The 13,448-nt window shown below is 47.3% G+C and overlaps 2 long non-coding RNA genes across 4 annotated transcripts in view; one reads left to right on the top strand and one right to left on the bottom strand.

Moving 5' to 3' along the window:
* Positions 1-13,448, top strand: part of LOC140600162 (uncharacterized) — a 181,648-nt gene that overhangs the window by 74,606 nt on the left and 93,594 nt on the right. The window contains exons 1-2 of one of the 2 annotated variants that reach the window (XR_012003350.1): positions 8,040-8,243; positions 10,889-11,051. This is a non-coding gene — a long non-coding RNA (uncharacterized lncRNA). Of the gene's footprint in view, positions 1-8,039; positions 8,244-10,888; positions 11,052-13,448 lie in introns of those variants that run through there. The other variant, XR_012003349.1, reaches the window with a different exon arrangement.
* LOC140600164 (uncharacterized) lies at positions 4,911-13,392 on the bottom strand. 2 transcript variants are annotated; one of them, XR_012003353.1, is made up of 3 exons: positions 13,208-13,392; positions 7,125-7,310; positions 4,911-5,347 (listed from the first exon to the last, which is right to left on the bottom strand). It is a non-coding gene; the product is annotated as an uncharacterized lncRNA (long non-coding RNA). The 2 variants fall into 2 exon arrangements; XR_012003354.1 differs by having other exon boundaries at positions 7,125-7,271.

Here is a 13,448-nt window from a genome sequence, read left to right as displayed (position 1 = left end):
CATTGCTTCGTGCTTATCTCATTTATGATTATAGAAAAGATTCTTGGCAGCTGTCACCAAATCCTAACAGAGCCTTTAATGTTCCTCGTATATCCTGAATGTGTCATTAATTCCACACTACACATTTATGCATTTCTTTCACTTGCAATAAAAGTCTAGAAAAATGTAACTTCAATAGAAATGCCTGTGAGGACAATAAAGCATATAAACACTCACTCTTCTAGCACTTGAGGTAGGTGTGTGAACACATAAGAGCATCACGCAAAGAGCGTGGACTGAAGCCGCCACGGGCTTGAAGAAGACACCAGGCCGTGGGCAGGTGGAGGTCCTGCGTGCCCTGGAAAGAAAGACGATTTGTGTGACAGCTGGCCCAACCCCGGGCTCTCTCAGGGTGAGTCTTGAAAGCGTCACAGCTGCTGCGTTTTACTCCCTCACCTCTCTTAGGGGGGCTAGCACGGTTCTTTGGCTTCTACTCTTGAAATGATATGCAGAGGCCCCTGCCACCATGTCCCTGTCACCTTCCTGCTGGAACCATGAGCAGGACCCTGTGTCAGGCCTACCCGGATGCAGGGGCTTATCCTGCTGTAATCTGTGGCTCTGGATAAGCAGCTCAGCAACAGGCTTGCTCTTCAGAGGTTGCCCCAGCCCCCTGAGCATCAGTGTCCACCCTGCTCCCCTCATGGAAGGCCCAGTTTGTCTGGAGTGGAAGCCTTGCCCTGGGATCAGAATGGTTTCTGGTGCTTCTCTACCCCTGCTTTGCCTGACAGGCCTCTCTGATCCTGGCCCCATGGCTGCCCAGACCTCGGAGGTTGAGCAGCTTTCCAGGTCAACCTAGATGGAAAGCAGACACTGGTCTAGATGCCAGTGTCTGCACCTCCCAACAGCCCTCACCTGTTCGGTGCCCACCCTACTCTGTTGACTGGGTCTCTTCTCCCAGCTACCACAATGTGGTCATCTGGTAGCCCACCGAGACCTGGTTGGGGTCACCCCCGTACGAAGGCAAGCCCCTAATAAATCCACTTAGCAAGTGATGCATTAACTAGCAGCCTTTTCATGAGCACTTACAGTGTAGTTGACCCTGTGGAAGGTGGCAGGTACAAGATATACTCCCCTGCTCTCAAAGTGAATGCTAAGTGTCGTCAAGTCCAGGCAGGTGATGTTTATAAGGGTGCTGTAACACCACTTAGGTGCAGTTCCTGGGGCCTGTGAGCCTTGCTTTAGCCCTGAAAGGAGTTAAGCACAGAGCCCTTGTGAGAAATTCCGAAGCATCGTGCCGCCTGCATGACGAGTGGGGCCTGTGCATGTTCAGGTGAAATTAGAGTGTTTCCGCATATCATTCAAGTTTTCAGGATACGCTAATAATCATCCAACCTCAGCTGCCCCAGAAGCCATCCAGAAGTCCGATTGGAGTCTTGCCAAACTTGGCATGTGGGCAGCACTTTGGATTCGAGGCTGTAAGCTCAGACCTGCCTTTGCCACTATAGCCTGCTCACTATGTACCCAGCACACCCAGGAGTGTTCCCACAAAGCCAGCTGGGGGACTTGAGGCCGGGGCTCTAGAGAGGAAAGAGAGGCCCCCCCACTGCGTGCTGCCCAGGGGAGAGCAGGTGTCAATCACCAGGCAGGGTGGCTGGGACTTGTGAGATGCTCAGCCTTTCTCTCCCTTCCTGCCCCTTGCTCCTGGGAGTAAGGCTCAGGCCACAGTGAAAAGCACCAGCTCTCTTTTCTCCTGAGTGCAGGACACTCTTTCATACACCAGGGCTTTCTAAGAGCTGGCAGTGGTGAAGGAGACCGGCCCCTAGGAAGTGCCAGGGGTGGCACCAGAGGATCTCAATGTCACAGCAGCTTTAGGGGCTTGGCCCTTCTGGGGAAGCTGAAATCCCAGCTCCTTCACTGCATGGAAGAATGAATGGGGAGAAGAAGCTGTCACCAAAAAAAGCCTCCGTGGCCGCGCCACCATCTTCTGAGTTAGCACCAAATGCTGACAAAGTCTGGGGCCAGCCACAGCCTTCAAGTTTTCAAACAGGGCGGTACCCTTGTTGTGAAGTCTTCTAATGGTCTTAGTAAAATTAAACGTGGGTCAGGGATGAGCCCTCAAAACTACATTAGAGGCTCTGTAGAGCATTTACTTGAGCGTAGAGAACTCTTAGATGGCTGCCAAGGTTCATCATCCTCTGGGACGTCGAGTGGACCTGAATATTAAGTTCTGGCTGGGAGACGTTACTGGAGAGAAGTGTCCCAGAGACAAGGAGTATCTAGCTTGGAGTAAGAACTGTTCCCAGCACCCTTGGGATTGTAGGATTGCTGACCCCAGACAAGGGACCTAATGCCCCCATAAGGAAGTCCAGAGAATCCTAGACCTGCTCTGGGGGTGGTGGCCAGTTTCACTGACCAATGTTGTGCTGGAGGCCCAGGGAGAACCTGTGAGCCAAACCTAAGTTTCTCATCTATCTCAAATATGCTTTTTGTCGATGTCCAGGGTTGCTGACACTGGACAAGGCAGCCATAGCTCAGTGGAAATTTAAGACAATCAGGTTAGCAGGAATGGCCTTGTGGTAAAGATGATGCAGAAGCAAGACGCAACTATAAAAGAAACCACCCCTGCCTCCCTGCCCCCCCCCAAAAAAAGAAAAGCTCCTTCCAGCCCACACCCCGTGCCTCACTGTTGGCCCACACTGAGGCGCTCAGACTATAAGAAGCACTATGGAAAGCCTGAGGGCTGAACCCAGGGACACCCCCTAGGCCATAAGAGGTGGGATCCTCTGGGGCTAAGCCTTGGCCTGTTGGCTTGGTGGACAGGATAGGAGGGACCAAATCCTTGGTGCATAGGGGCTCTTTCTAGTGGAGCTCTGTGCGGGTAGAGAGAGCAGTGTTATTCAGACTTCCTTCTGAAGCCTCCTATCCTGCCTGTTGGGAGCTCATTACTCCTCAGAGGAGCGTTTGGCTTCCCTGACCTCGCTGGACCTGCTCAAAGTCATCCTTGTTAGTGTAAGAGGTGACATAGATGAGGAATTCTAAATTAGCACCTGCTTTTGCAGAAGTCCCTGTAGCCTCATTTCTGAGGCCCAGATTGGTTTCACTATGCTTGGTTTCTGAGCACCAATTGATTCATTCTTGGGGAGAGCATGCAGCAAGAAGAAACCCATTGATAGGCAGTGCATGGAGCCCTGGTGAGCCGCCCTTTGAATTTTTTTTGTGGCTTATTTTATTTTTCATAGGAAAGAAGTAAATGCCTGGAGTGGGGAAAAGGGGTGAGAAATCCAAGCACCAAGTTTGCGAGAAACCATCTCTTTTGAAGACCTCTGATATGTGTCTATTTTTTTCTTTACCACCAAGCAGTTAATTTTGACATTATCTGAAGATACAGTCAGAATCCCACAGGTTAAGGGATTGGTCCTACAAGACTCCATGCACCACACCCCTCCATTTCAGATGCTGTTTCCAAGTCCAGATCATCACCTGTGCTTCTGATTGACCAGCTGTATATCAGAAGTTCCCACGAACTCCTTCTTGGGCTCAATTAATTTGCTAGAGCAGCTTACAGAACTCAGAGAAACATTTTACTTACTGGATTACAGGTTTATTCTAAAAGGGCTATAACTCAGGAGCAGCCAGATGGAAGAGCTGCATAGAGCAGTGTATGTAGGAAGGGGCGAGGAGCGTCCATACTCTCTCTCTAGGCTTGCCGCACTCCCAGCACCTCCTGCTCACCACCAACAAGCTCCCCAAAGCTAGTCCTTTTGGATTTTTATAGAGGCATCATTACATTACATTGATCGACTAAATCATTGGCCTTTGGTGACTGAACTCAATCCTCAATCCTTATCCTTTTTTCTCCCTCCCTGGAGTGGGGTGGACTAAAAGTTTCAACTCTCTAATCACAGGGTTGATTTCCTTGGCAACCAGCCCCCATCCTCAGGTTATCTAGGGGCTTTCCAAAACTCATATCATTAGCATGACAAAAGACACCTAATAACTCTCATCACTTAGGAAACTCCTAGGGTTTTAGAAGCTCTGTATCAGGACAAAGAAGAAGATCAAATACATATATTTTATTATAAATGACAATACCATAGACCTTTATTGGGGGAATCCTCCCATCCTCCAATCAACCAATCAGCAAGGCTTCATTGAACAATTCCCACGTTCTAAACTCTACAAGAGCTTTAAGAAAAGATAGTGAGAAAAAAAAAAAAAAAAGAAAAGAAAAGATAATGAGAGGTAAAAGAAGCACCTTGGAGACAAAGGTCCGGACCTTGAGAAAGTAGCTCCAGGACAGGGCCATACAAGCCAGGTGCCCTGTAAGCGGTACTTGGCAGGAACTGAGTTGCCATTAAGACAAGTGAGGATGGGAAAAACCTCAGAGTTTTGCAATCCCCAGCTGCTAAACTCTACAAAAGGGAAAGAACAGAGGTAGAGGAGCTAGAAACCCTTGGTGATGCCTGGGTTCTGCCCCTGAATTGCTGCGTGATGCCAATTGGGGCACCAGCCTCCCCAGGTCTTCCCTGATCTGAAGGATGGATTTGATGACGTTTGCCCTGCCTACCTTTGGGGGTGCTCGAGAGGATGTAATGAGACTGGGTATGGAGATGAAACATCTCAGGGAGTTACTGAGAAACTATTGTTGCTGAGAAGGTTTGGTCAGCGAGACCTTGGAGAGCACCAGGAAGGAACAGCCACCCCAGTGTCACATGTCCTCAAAAACTGTTGTTTTCTTGGATCTCACTTCTCCCTGCCTTTGTCTAACTACGATGTCCTTCTTATCCTCTAAGACCTGGATCAGACCCCACTCCCCCAGGGAGCCTACCCGAGCTTCCTTATGCTGGGCCCCATTGTCTTAATGCCTAGTGGCCAAGCTAACCATTTGTGTGAATCTCCTCTGCTGCACCAGGAATGACTAGGAGCGAAGACTTATTTTATGTATCTCTAAATCCCAGAACACACAGAAGGTTCCCATTTGTGGATGTGAGCTGGATGTGATGACCTCACATCCTCCCTGGAGGCTCCGCGCAGAGAAGAGGTTCTAGGCCCTCAAAGCCTAAACAGACCGCTCTTCCTTCCAGGGTGTCTTACTCTCTGCTAAGTAAGGATTCGGAGGCTGTTTCTGATTTGGAAATTGCAGCCAGAGTGCTTTCGGTGCTGTTTTCCAAAGTCAACATTCCCAAGCTGAACTGGAGTGGAGAGGAAACAGTGCCCCTGGACCTCGGAAGAAAGGATCAGTGTGGTTCCATTATTCAATTAGGCTGAAGAACGCTCACAGGCATATCCTGAACGAAGGGTGGTGGGGGCACCAGGGAAGCCAGACGTTACATGTTATTGGACCATCCTCCGGATCTAGAGAGGGAGCCTGGGGTGGGAAGAAGAACATGGGGCGAAAGGTCAGGGTGCTGGCCTCAAAGATGCCACTAATTATGTGCATTTAGTCATTCAGGGCCTCTGTTTTGTCATCTGCCAAATGCGGATATGTTGTTATTTCCCAGAATTGTTGTGCGACTCAATTTAGGCAATCCTTATTTAAAAAAAAAGGGGGGGGGGTTTTGAAAATCTCCCAAGCCCCACTGTGGTCAAATGGAAGATACATGGGGTCATTTCTGATCTCTACAGTCCTGGTTAAGTCTCAGCCTTCTCTGGACCTCAGATTCTTCAACTGAAACAAATCAGGTGTTGGATTGGATTGTCCTGATAGCCACACAGAGTTCAAAATGTTCGTGTTAGCTCTTTTGATCAGCAGAGACTGAGAAGAGACACACACATAATTGGTTTATATTCCAAAACACACTGGTTGACTGGCATTTGCATAGTCATGAATTATTGCTATTGCCAACCTAATTAAACATTCATAAAATGCTGAGCACCCCTCTTGGCCTTGTACTTATTGACATTTTATTGTTTGGCTCTTGTATTATCATTGACTTTGTGGATGTGCATGACTGTGATCCATCTAGACCAGCACTATCCAATAGAAATATTACATAAGCCACATATATAATTTAAAATTTTCTAGTAGCCACATTAAAAGAAGTAAAAAGAAGTAAGATAAATTGATTTTAACAATGTGTTATTTATCCTAGTATATCAAAGTAGTATTATCTTTGCATGCAAAATATAAACCATATTTGTACTTTTTTTAATATAATATACTGAGAGTCTGTGTCAGTTTTCATCAGACACATTTCAAATGCACAATGGCCATATGTGGCTAGTGGCTACCATATTGGATAGAGCGGGTCTGGATTGTAAGGCTCCTGAAGGCAAGGATTGCATTCTGTGGTATTTTAGCACTTGCACGCTGCTCTAGAGTTTACAGGCCCTTTTTGATATGTCATCCTCCTTCAATCCTTACTCTTGTATGGCAAAGTTGATATAGTTACTGATGCCATTTTATACACAAGAAGTCTGAGGCTTTGAGGAGAGCAAGTGCTTGTCCAAGGCCAAATAGTAACGCACATGGGCTTGGAGCCTAGCTGTCCTGAGGTTCCAAAGGTAGAGAGAGTTCTAATAGGGCAGCTGCCTTCATTTACTGGTCCACTTAGCTGTGGCTCCACTGGTTGGCTCATCTGGGTGGACACTGTGCCTCATGCTGACATGGACAAGGCATCTCCTCCTCCATTTTGCAAGGAGATGGAAATGGAGGTTGTTTCCTTGTTAGGTTTCTCTCTCACTTTCTTTCTCTTTCTTTCAAGAGAAGGCTAAGGCTGGAGGATGACTCTAGCAGGATTGTCAGTATCTTTATCAGTCTATCTACAAGCCTACTTCAGCATCTCTGTCGGGACCCAGGGCTGGGTACATTCCTGCATTTCAGACTGTGTTTCCCCTCCTCGTTATCTCCCAATTCTGTGAGTCCCCCTACCTGGCTCCTCTTTCCTCCTTGGTCTGTATCCTCTAGCAGAGCCTGGAGATGGTTATCACACACACTCTCCATTAGATCTGACTTTAGCCAAACTAAACACAGTTTTCTCTCTCATGTGGTGATCTTGGCTTATTGTTTTTAAGAACAGACATCCTATTTGCTTTTCTGATGAGGACTCTCATTCTGAAAGCCTAGGCCTTCCTGCTGCCTTGGTCTGTGCCACTCTGAGAGGAGCCTGGTGTACTAGCAAAGCCCTTAGCTACAAGCTACTCACCTGTGGTATCAGGTGATAGTTCTAGAAAATCAGTAAGGAGGTCCTGGACTTGAGGGCAGGTGGAGGAGATGCAGGAGGCAGAGCCAGAAGCCATTATCCAGTGTTGATGCTCACTTGGAAATGCCTGGCTAGGAGGCAGCACTGGCGCTGAGGAGGAAGCAAGGCACAGAGTTCGAGGCTTCTGCGCTGAAGTAGACAATACACAGTCAGGGCTCTGGGAGGGAGAGGAGTTCTGAGGAGGGGCCCCTCACAGGCAGGGACCACAGCCCATGTTCTGCTTACAACTGCCCTTGGTGTGTGGGCACTTAAGAAATCACAGAATCCTTGGGATGAAGGAAATCTGAGACATCAGCTGTTCTGATCCCCCTGCCCAAAGCCAACCTGGCCCACACAGTGCCCTCAGTCAGTGCTCGGGAAAGTCCTAATGCATCTTGGTGGGGTGGGGGTGGCGGGTTCTCTTGCATAGGATTGTCCTGTGCAAGATTTGGGATAATTATACTAGAAAATGACTCATTATTTATCTGAAGTTCAAATTTAACTGGATGGCATTATTTTTATTTGCTATATTTGGCAACTCTATTTAGGACCTCTGCCAGGAAAGGAATGGGGTCCTCAAGGGGAAGGGATTTCTCCCACCCACTCACCCACCATTTTAATCAGACCAGCTCTGCTTCTATCTATCGGTGATAGCTAAAACAAAACTAGCAGCCAAACCAATCCCTCCACCCCCACCCCGTGGTCTGTGATCATGGAGACTCCTAGGCATTACAGCAAGAGATCTGGGCATAACACTATTCATGGCCGAGTTATTCATTCTCCCTAAATAGGCGAAAGTCATGTTAAAGGAGGAGTGTAAATCTCTCCCGAAAACCACCCTAGGCGTTTTGTCGTTGTTTTGTTTTTTAAAGGAATCCATCCACAAGGCAATGAGTTATGGGTGAAGAGGAGATAAGCTTGCGGGAGGGATGCCTCCACAGTCCATCCTGCCCTCAAGTTATCCAAAGACCTTCAGACCAGAGGGCACGCTCCCTCACCTCATACAGCAGCTGCCACTGGGCTGGGAAGAGGCACTAGGACCGTCCCCGGATGGATGCTGTGGGAGCCTGTGAAATTAGCAAGGTATGGGGAAGGACCTCAGGGGTTAGGAATTGACACTTAGAATGGGGAGTGGGGGACCCCAAGGGGAAAGCATGGAAATGCTTCGGGTTCCCACCCCTCAGGGGGAAAGGACTAGAGAGAAGCAAGGGCAGGAGAGAATCAGGGAATGAGGAAGCATCTTCATCACCCTCTTTCTGTATTTATATGCTCACCAATACTTGCTGTTTTCTGTTGTTGGGTGGGTTGGTTTTTTTTTTTTTTTATTGGAGTTCAATTTGCCAACATATAGCATAACACCCAGTGCTCATCCCATCAAGTGCCCCCCTCAGTGCCCATCACCCAGTCACCCCCACCACCCCCCACCCACCTCCCTTTCCACCACCCCTTGTTTGTTTCCCAGAGCTAGGAGTCTCCCATGCTCTGTCCCCCTCTCTGATACCTCCGACTCATTTTCTCTCCTTTCCCCTCTATTCCCCTTCACTATTTCCTATATTCCCCAAATGAATGAGACCATATAATGTTTTTCCTTCTCTGATTGACTTATTTCACTCAGCATAATACCCTCCAGTTCCATCCACATCGAAGCAAATGGTGGGTATTTGTCATTTCTAATGGCTGAGTATTGTTTTATAGTAGCCATCCTAATGGATGTGAGGTGGTATCTTATTGTGCTGTTGATTTACATTTCCCCAATGATTAACAAAGTTGACCATGTCTTCAAATGCTTATTAGCCATTTGTATATCTTCTTTGTAGAGATATCTATTCAAATCCTTAGTCCATTTCTAAAAATTGGGTTGAGGGGTTTTTTGTTGTTTTGAGTTGTAGGAATTCCTTATATATTCTGGATATTAACTCCTTAGCAGGTATATGATTTGCAAGTATTTTCCCCCGTTCTTTGGGTTGCCTTTTCCCCTGTTGACTCTGTTCTTTGATGCACGGAAGTTTTTTATTCTGATGTGGCCAGGAGATTGTGCTTCCTCCTCCCTACCCCCCATCATAAATTGGTGAGGAAGTCAGCAGGAGGCCAGTCTTTGAGACAGGAGTTAGATTCCAGGGCAGGAAGCATGAGGCTCAGAATGGAGGTACCCACCAGAGCCTTTTAGGTTCCTGGAAACACCCACATGTGAGGAGAGCTTCAGTATTTGAAGCATGTGGTAGGGAAGCTGCGGCCTGCTGCGCATGGGTGCTTCTCTTTGAGGCTAGAAGTGTGGGGCAAGGGTGTGACCTGGTCATTATAAGCCGCCAGTAGTTGGAGGATCTGACCAAAAATGCCCAGGGACTAAGCACTTTGCCCTGACTGATGAGCACTTTGAAAGGCCCAAGTGACTGCACTTCTGAGAAATCTGCTCCAGGGTAGAACTCTCAGTGGAGCTGTGGAGAGCAGGCCCTTGTCTCTCTCTCCCTGAGCAGAAGAGAAGGGGCTGGCCTTGTGTGCCCAGCCAGTCATTGGGAGAGGGAGGAGGAGAAGCCCCTGTTCCTGTGTCAACAGGGCCATGGTGAGAGACAGTAAGTACATTGGGCAGACTGATAAAATTGGCACCATTTCTAGTGGATTCTCTTTAAATACATGTTCCCTTTTTCTTTGGAGGAGAGCTGAAGCTGTGTGTGAAGGGCACAGAGAGAGAATTTTCCAGGCCAGTGAGAGTTTCTTCTCTGGTTTCAAGAAATGAGTCCCATTCTCGCTCCAACTTAGGTTCCCCTCTCAGTAAAACAAGAGCCCCAAAATTCACTGTGGCCTTTTCGTGCCCTGAAGGGCCATCCATCATTGCCTTAGAATGACCCTTGGGGGCTCCTGCTACCCACAGAGCCCTGAGGGGAGTTCAGTAAATGCAGTTTTCTCTATCCTGATGTATCATTGCTCAGTTTAGCTGCCCTTGTAGGTTGGGCCACTAAGTTGCCAGGCCGGCCACCCCAAAAAGTGGTACTGCCCCTGAGAGGAGGAGCCCTGACTGTCTTTTGCATCAGAGATTCCAGCCTCTCACCGGCATGGTGGTGGGCAAGCCTTACTTCTCCCCTCTGTTCTAAGTTATAAGTCCGGGGAAGGAGGTCATAAGAGACCCAGCTGGATGGTGGGGTTCCGTGGTAGTGCTGGTGAGGCTGCTGTAGACAGTAGGGAGAAAGTCCCCTCGCACCATCCTTGAAGTCTGAGGGTTTGGGATCAGTGAAGAGAGGGGAGACAGTCTAAGGCGGAGGAGTTCATAGTGGACTGGGAATAGGTTTGGAGGGGGACAGTGGTGGGAAGAGAGGCTGGCAAGGCCCAGATCATAGAAGGCCTTGAAAGTCATGCTGTGTATGGTCTTGAAGCTGAGACTTTGAACAATTGCTTGCTATTTCTGATGGCCCCTAGATTCCCCTTGCAAAGAAGCAACCTTCCACACTTCCCATCCTGCGCCCTTCCTCACTTAAAGCTTCTCAGCAACTTGGAAAACCAGTCTTCCTTCTTGGTATTGCCCATGGCCCCTAGGAATCTAGATGTTTCCCCTGCTGGGAAGGAGCTTACAAACAATAGTTTGTGATGAAATGCAATTTTCTCTTGAAAGCAATCAGTGCCTGCTAATTTCTTTGCACACAGTTGCTTTCAAGAATAAATTCCAAGCTCCATACAACATCCCATAAACCATATCAAAAGAGGTCTTTCTCCTTATGCATTTTCTTTTTAAACAGGTTCAGACTTTAGCCTTGAAGTAGTGAAGGATCCCAAAGTACAAACTCCTTCCTCATTGTAGATATGAAGGTTTACAGATGAAGTTCCAGATTTGAATGCAACTTATGTTGTTGATGGACTAATCAGTGATGCTACCAGCAAACTCTATGCTGCCATTTCCAGGTGAGAGACAAGTGAGAAAGTGCTGGTGCCTCTAGATAATCTGTGGGATTCCAAAAAGAGGATGAGAAGAAGTTCAAACAAAATAGGGATAGCTAAAGGAGAAGGAGGAGGAGGAGAGGAATGGAGGGAGGAAGAGAGGAGCAAAAATTCTAGGGCATTGGAGAACCTTGATGGTGTGGGAGATGGGAGGGGAGGTGGGGCTCATTCCAAAGTGTAGAAGCCAGGAACCTGGCTGAGAAGGAGCCTCAGAAACACTAAAATATGACAGTGATTATTTTGTAATTCTGCTGAAATTTTGCATCAGGAAGGAGGGCTGCCCTGCCCCTAGAACCCAGAGCTTGTATTTTATCCTTTGCTTCTATTATGGGGTATGTGGGTTAGCCTGAGAAGATACCAGCAGGAATAATAGGATTTCACTGGGGAGATGTGTTCTGTTAACTGATTTCTGGGATGCAGAGGACTTGTAACTGAGGCTCCCTGAGTCTGTATCCAGGTGGGCCTTCCTTGGAACATGATGTTGGCATAGGAAGGTAGTTTGCTTAAGAGACAAATTCAAACATCCAAAATGATTCCCCTTAGTACGACTATTGAGCAAGGAGATTCCCAGATACATACAAAGGTTCGTCTTCAAGATGTTTATACACCCATATTCATAGCACCATTATTCACAGTAGCTAAAATATGGAAGCAGCCCAGTGTCCACCGATGGATGGAAGGATAAACAGAATGTGATATATACATACATATAAGAGAATCTTATTCAGCCTTAAAAAGAAAGGAAATCCTGACACAGGCTACAACATAAACGATGCTTGAGGACATTATTGCTAAGTGAAATAAGCCAGGTACAAAAAGACATATAATGTATGATTCCACTTACATAAGGTACTTAGAGCAGTCGCGTTCATAGGGGCAGAAAGTGGAATGGTGGTGGCGGGGGGGTGGGGCGCTGGGGGCAGGAGGGAATGTGGAGTTCTGTTTCATGGATGCTGAGTTTCCATTTTATAATGAAAAGAGTTCTGGAGGTGGTCGTACAACATTAGGAATGTATTTCACACCACTGAGCTGTACACTTGAAATGATTAAGGTGGAAAATTTTATGCTATGTAGATTTTATCACCATAAAAAATAATATCCCTGGGCCCTGAGTGGCTCAGTCGGTTAAGCGTCTGCCTTTGGCTCAGGTCATGATCCCAGGGTCCTGGGATCAAGCCCCACATCAGGCTCCAAGCTCACCAGGTAACCTGCTTCTCCCTTTCCTCCCCACTCATGCTCTTTTTTTTTTTTTTTTTAATTTTTTTTTATTTATTTATGATAGTCACAGAGAGAGAGAGAGAGAGGCAGAGACACAAGCAGAGGGAGAAGCAGGCTCCATGCACCGGGAGCCTGATGTGGGATTCGATCCCAGGTCTCCAGGATCGCGCCCTGGGCCAAGGCAGGCGCCAAACCACTGCGCCACCCAGGGATCCCCCACTCATGCTCTTTATTGCTATCTCCATCACTATCTCTGTCTCTGTCTCTCTCTCAAATAAATAAAATATTTTTAAAATAAATAAATAAATAAATAAATACACACACACAAAAAAGTTTATTTTCAAACCACTGAAACCTGACCAGTGAAAAAAGGCTATGAGCCAGAGAGGAATAGAGAACCTTGCAGTGACTACCTGGGTCTCTTGAATATTCTTCAGGTGGAAGGATGGAACAATTCTTAAATCATTGGGGAAAAATTAGATTGTTTATGAAAATGCCAGGTAGAGAAAATTTTTCAGGTCTGTGCTGTGCCTTTTTTAAAGATTGAAGCCCATGTAAGCATGAGATCCCTTGGACTGGAGGTTTTCCAACTTTCCTCAAGATAGAATGGTGACCATGGCAGGGGTCAGGAGGAAGTTAGCATTTCTCAAAAGAGACTCTGCTCTCAGGAGTCCCACTGCACATTCTGGCATGATCCCAGGGGATCCCAGGAAGTTCAGGGCACTGAATGAAAATCCGGGATTCACATCCCTCTCTACCATTTACCAAGCAGAAATATTGGAAAAATGACCAAACCTTTCAGAGCCTCAGTCTCCGCATCCATAACAAGGGATATATCAGGGAGCTTTTACTGAATAATAAACTACTTGAAAACACGATGGCTTCAGACAGCAACCACTTACTATTTCCCATGATTCTTCAGGGTAGCTGGGCTTCAGGTGTGCTCTGCTGTGGCTAAGGGGGGGATGGTCTAGGCTGGCCTCCCTCCTGTGCCTGTGGCCTCAGCCAAGGGGCTAGAATGGCTTGGATCTTTCCCCATTTGGCCTCTCTTCCTCCCCGAGGGTTGCCTGTGCCTGTTCACATAGTGGTAAAATGGTTCAAAGCTGCAAGAGAGGGCAAGCCCTGATGTACAAGCACTTTTCC

Source organism: Canis lupus, chromosome 11 (assembly GCF_048164855.1).
Source record: "Canis lupus baileyi chromosome 11, mCanLup2.hap1, whole genome shotgun sequence".
Classification (NCBI taxonomy): Eukaryota; Metazoa; Chordata; class Mammalia; order Carnivora; family Canidae; genus Canis; species Canis lupus.
The sequence above is the reverse complement of the archived record's forward strand: the minus strand, read 5'-3'. Positions and strand labels throughout refer to the sequence as shown.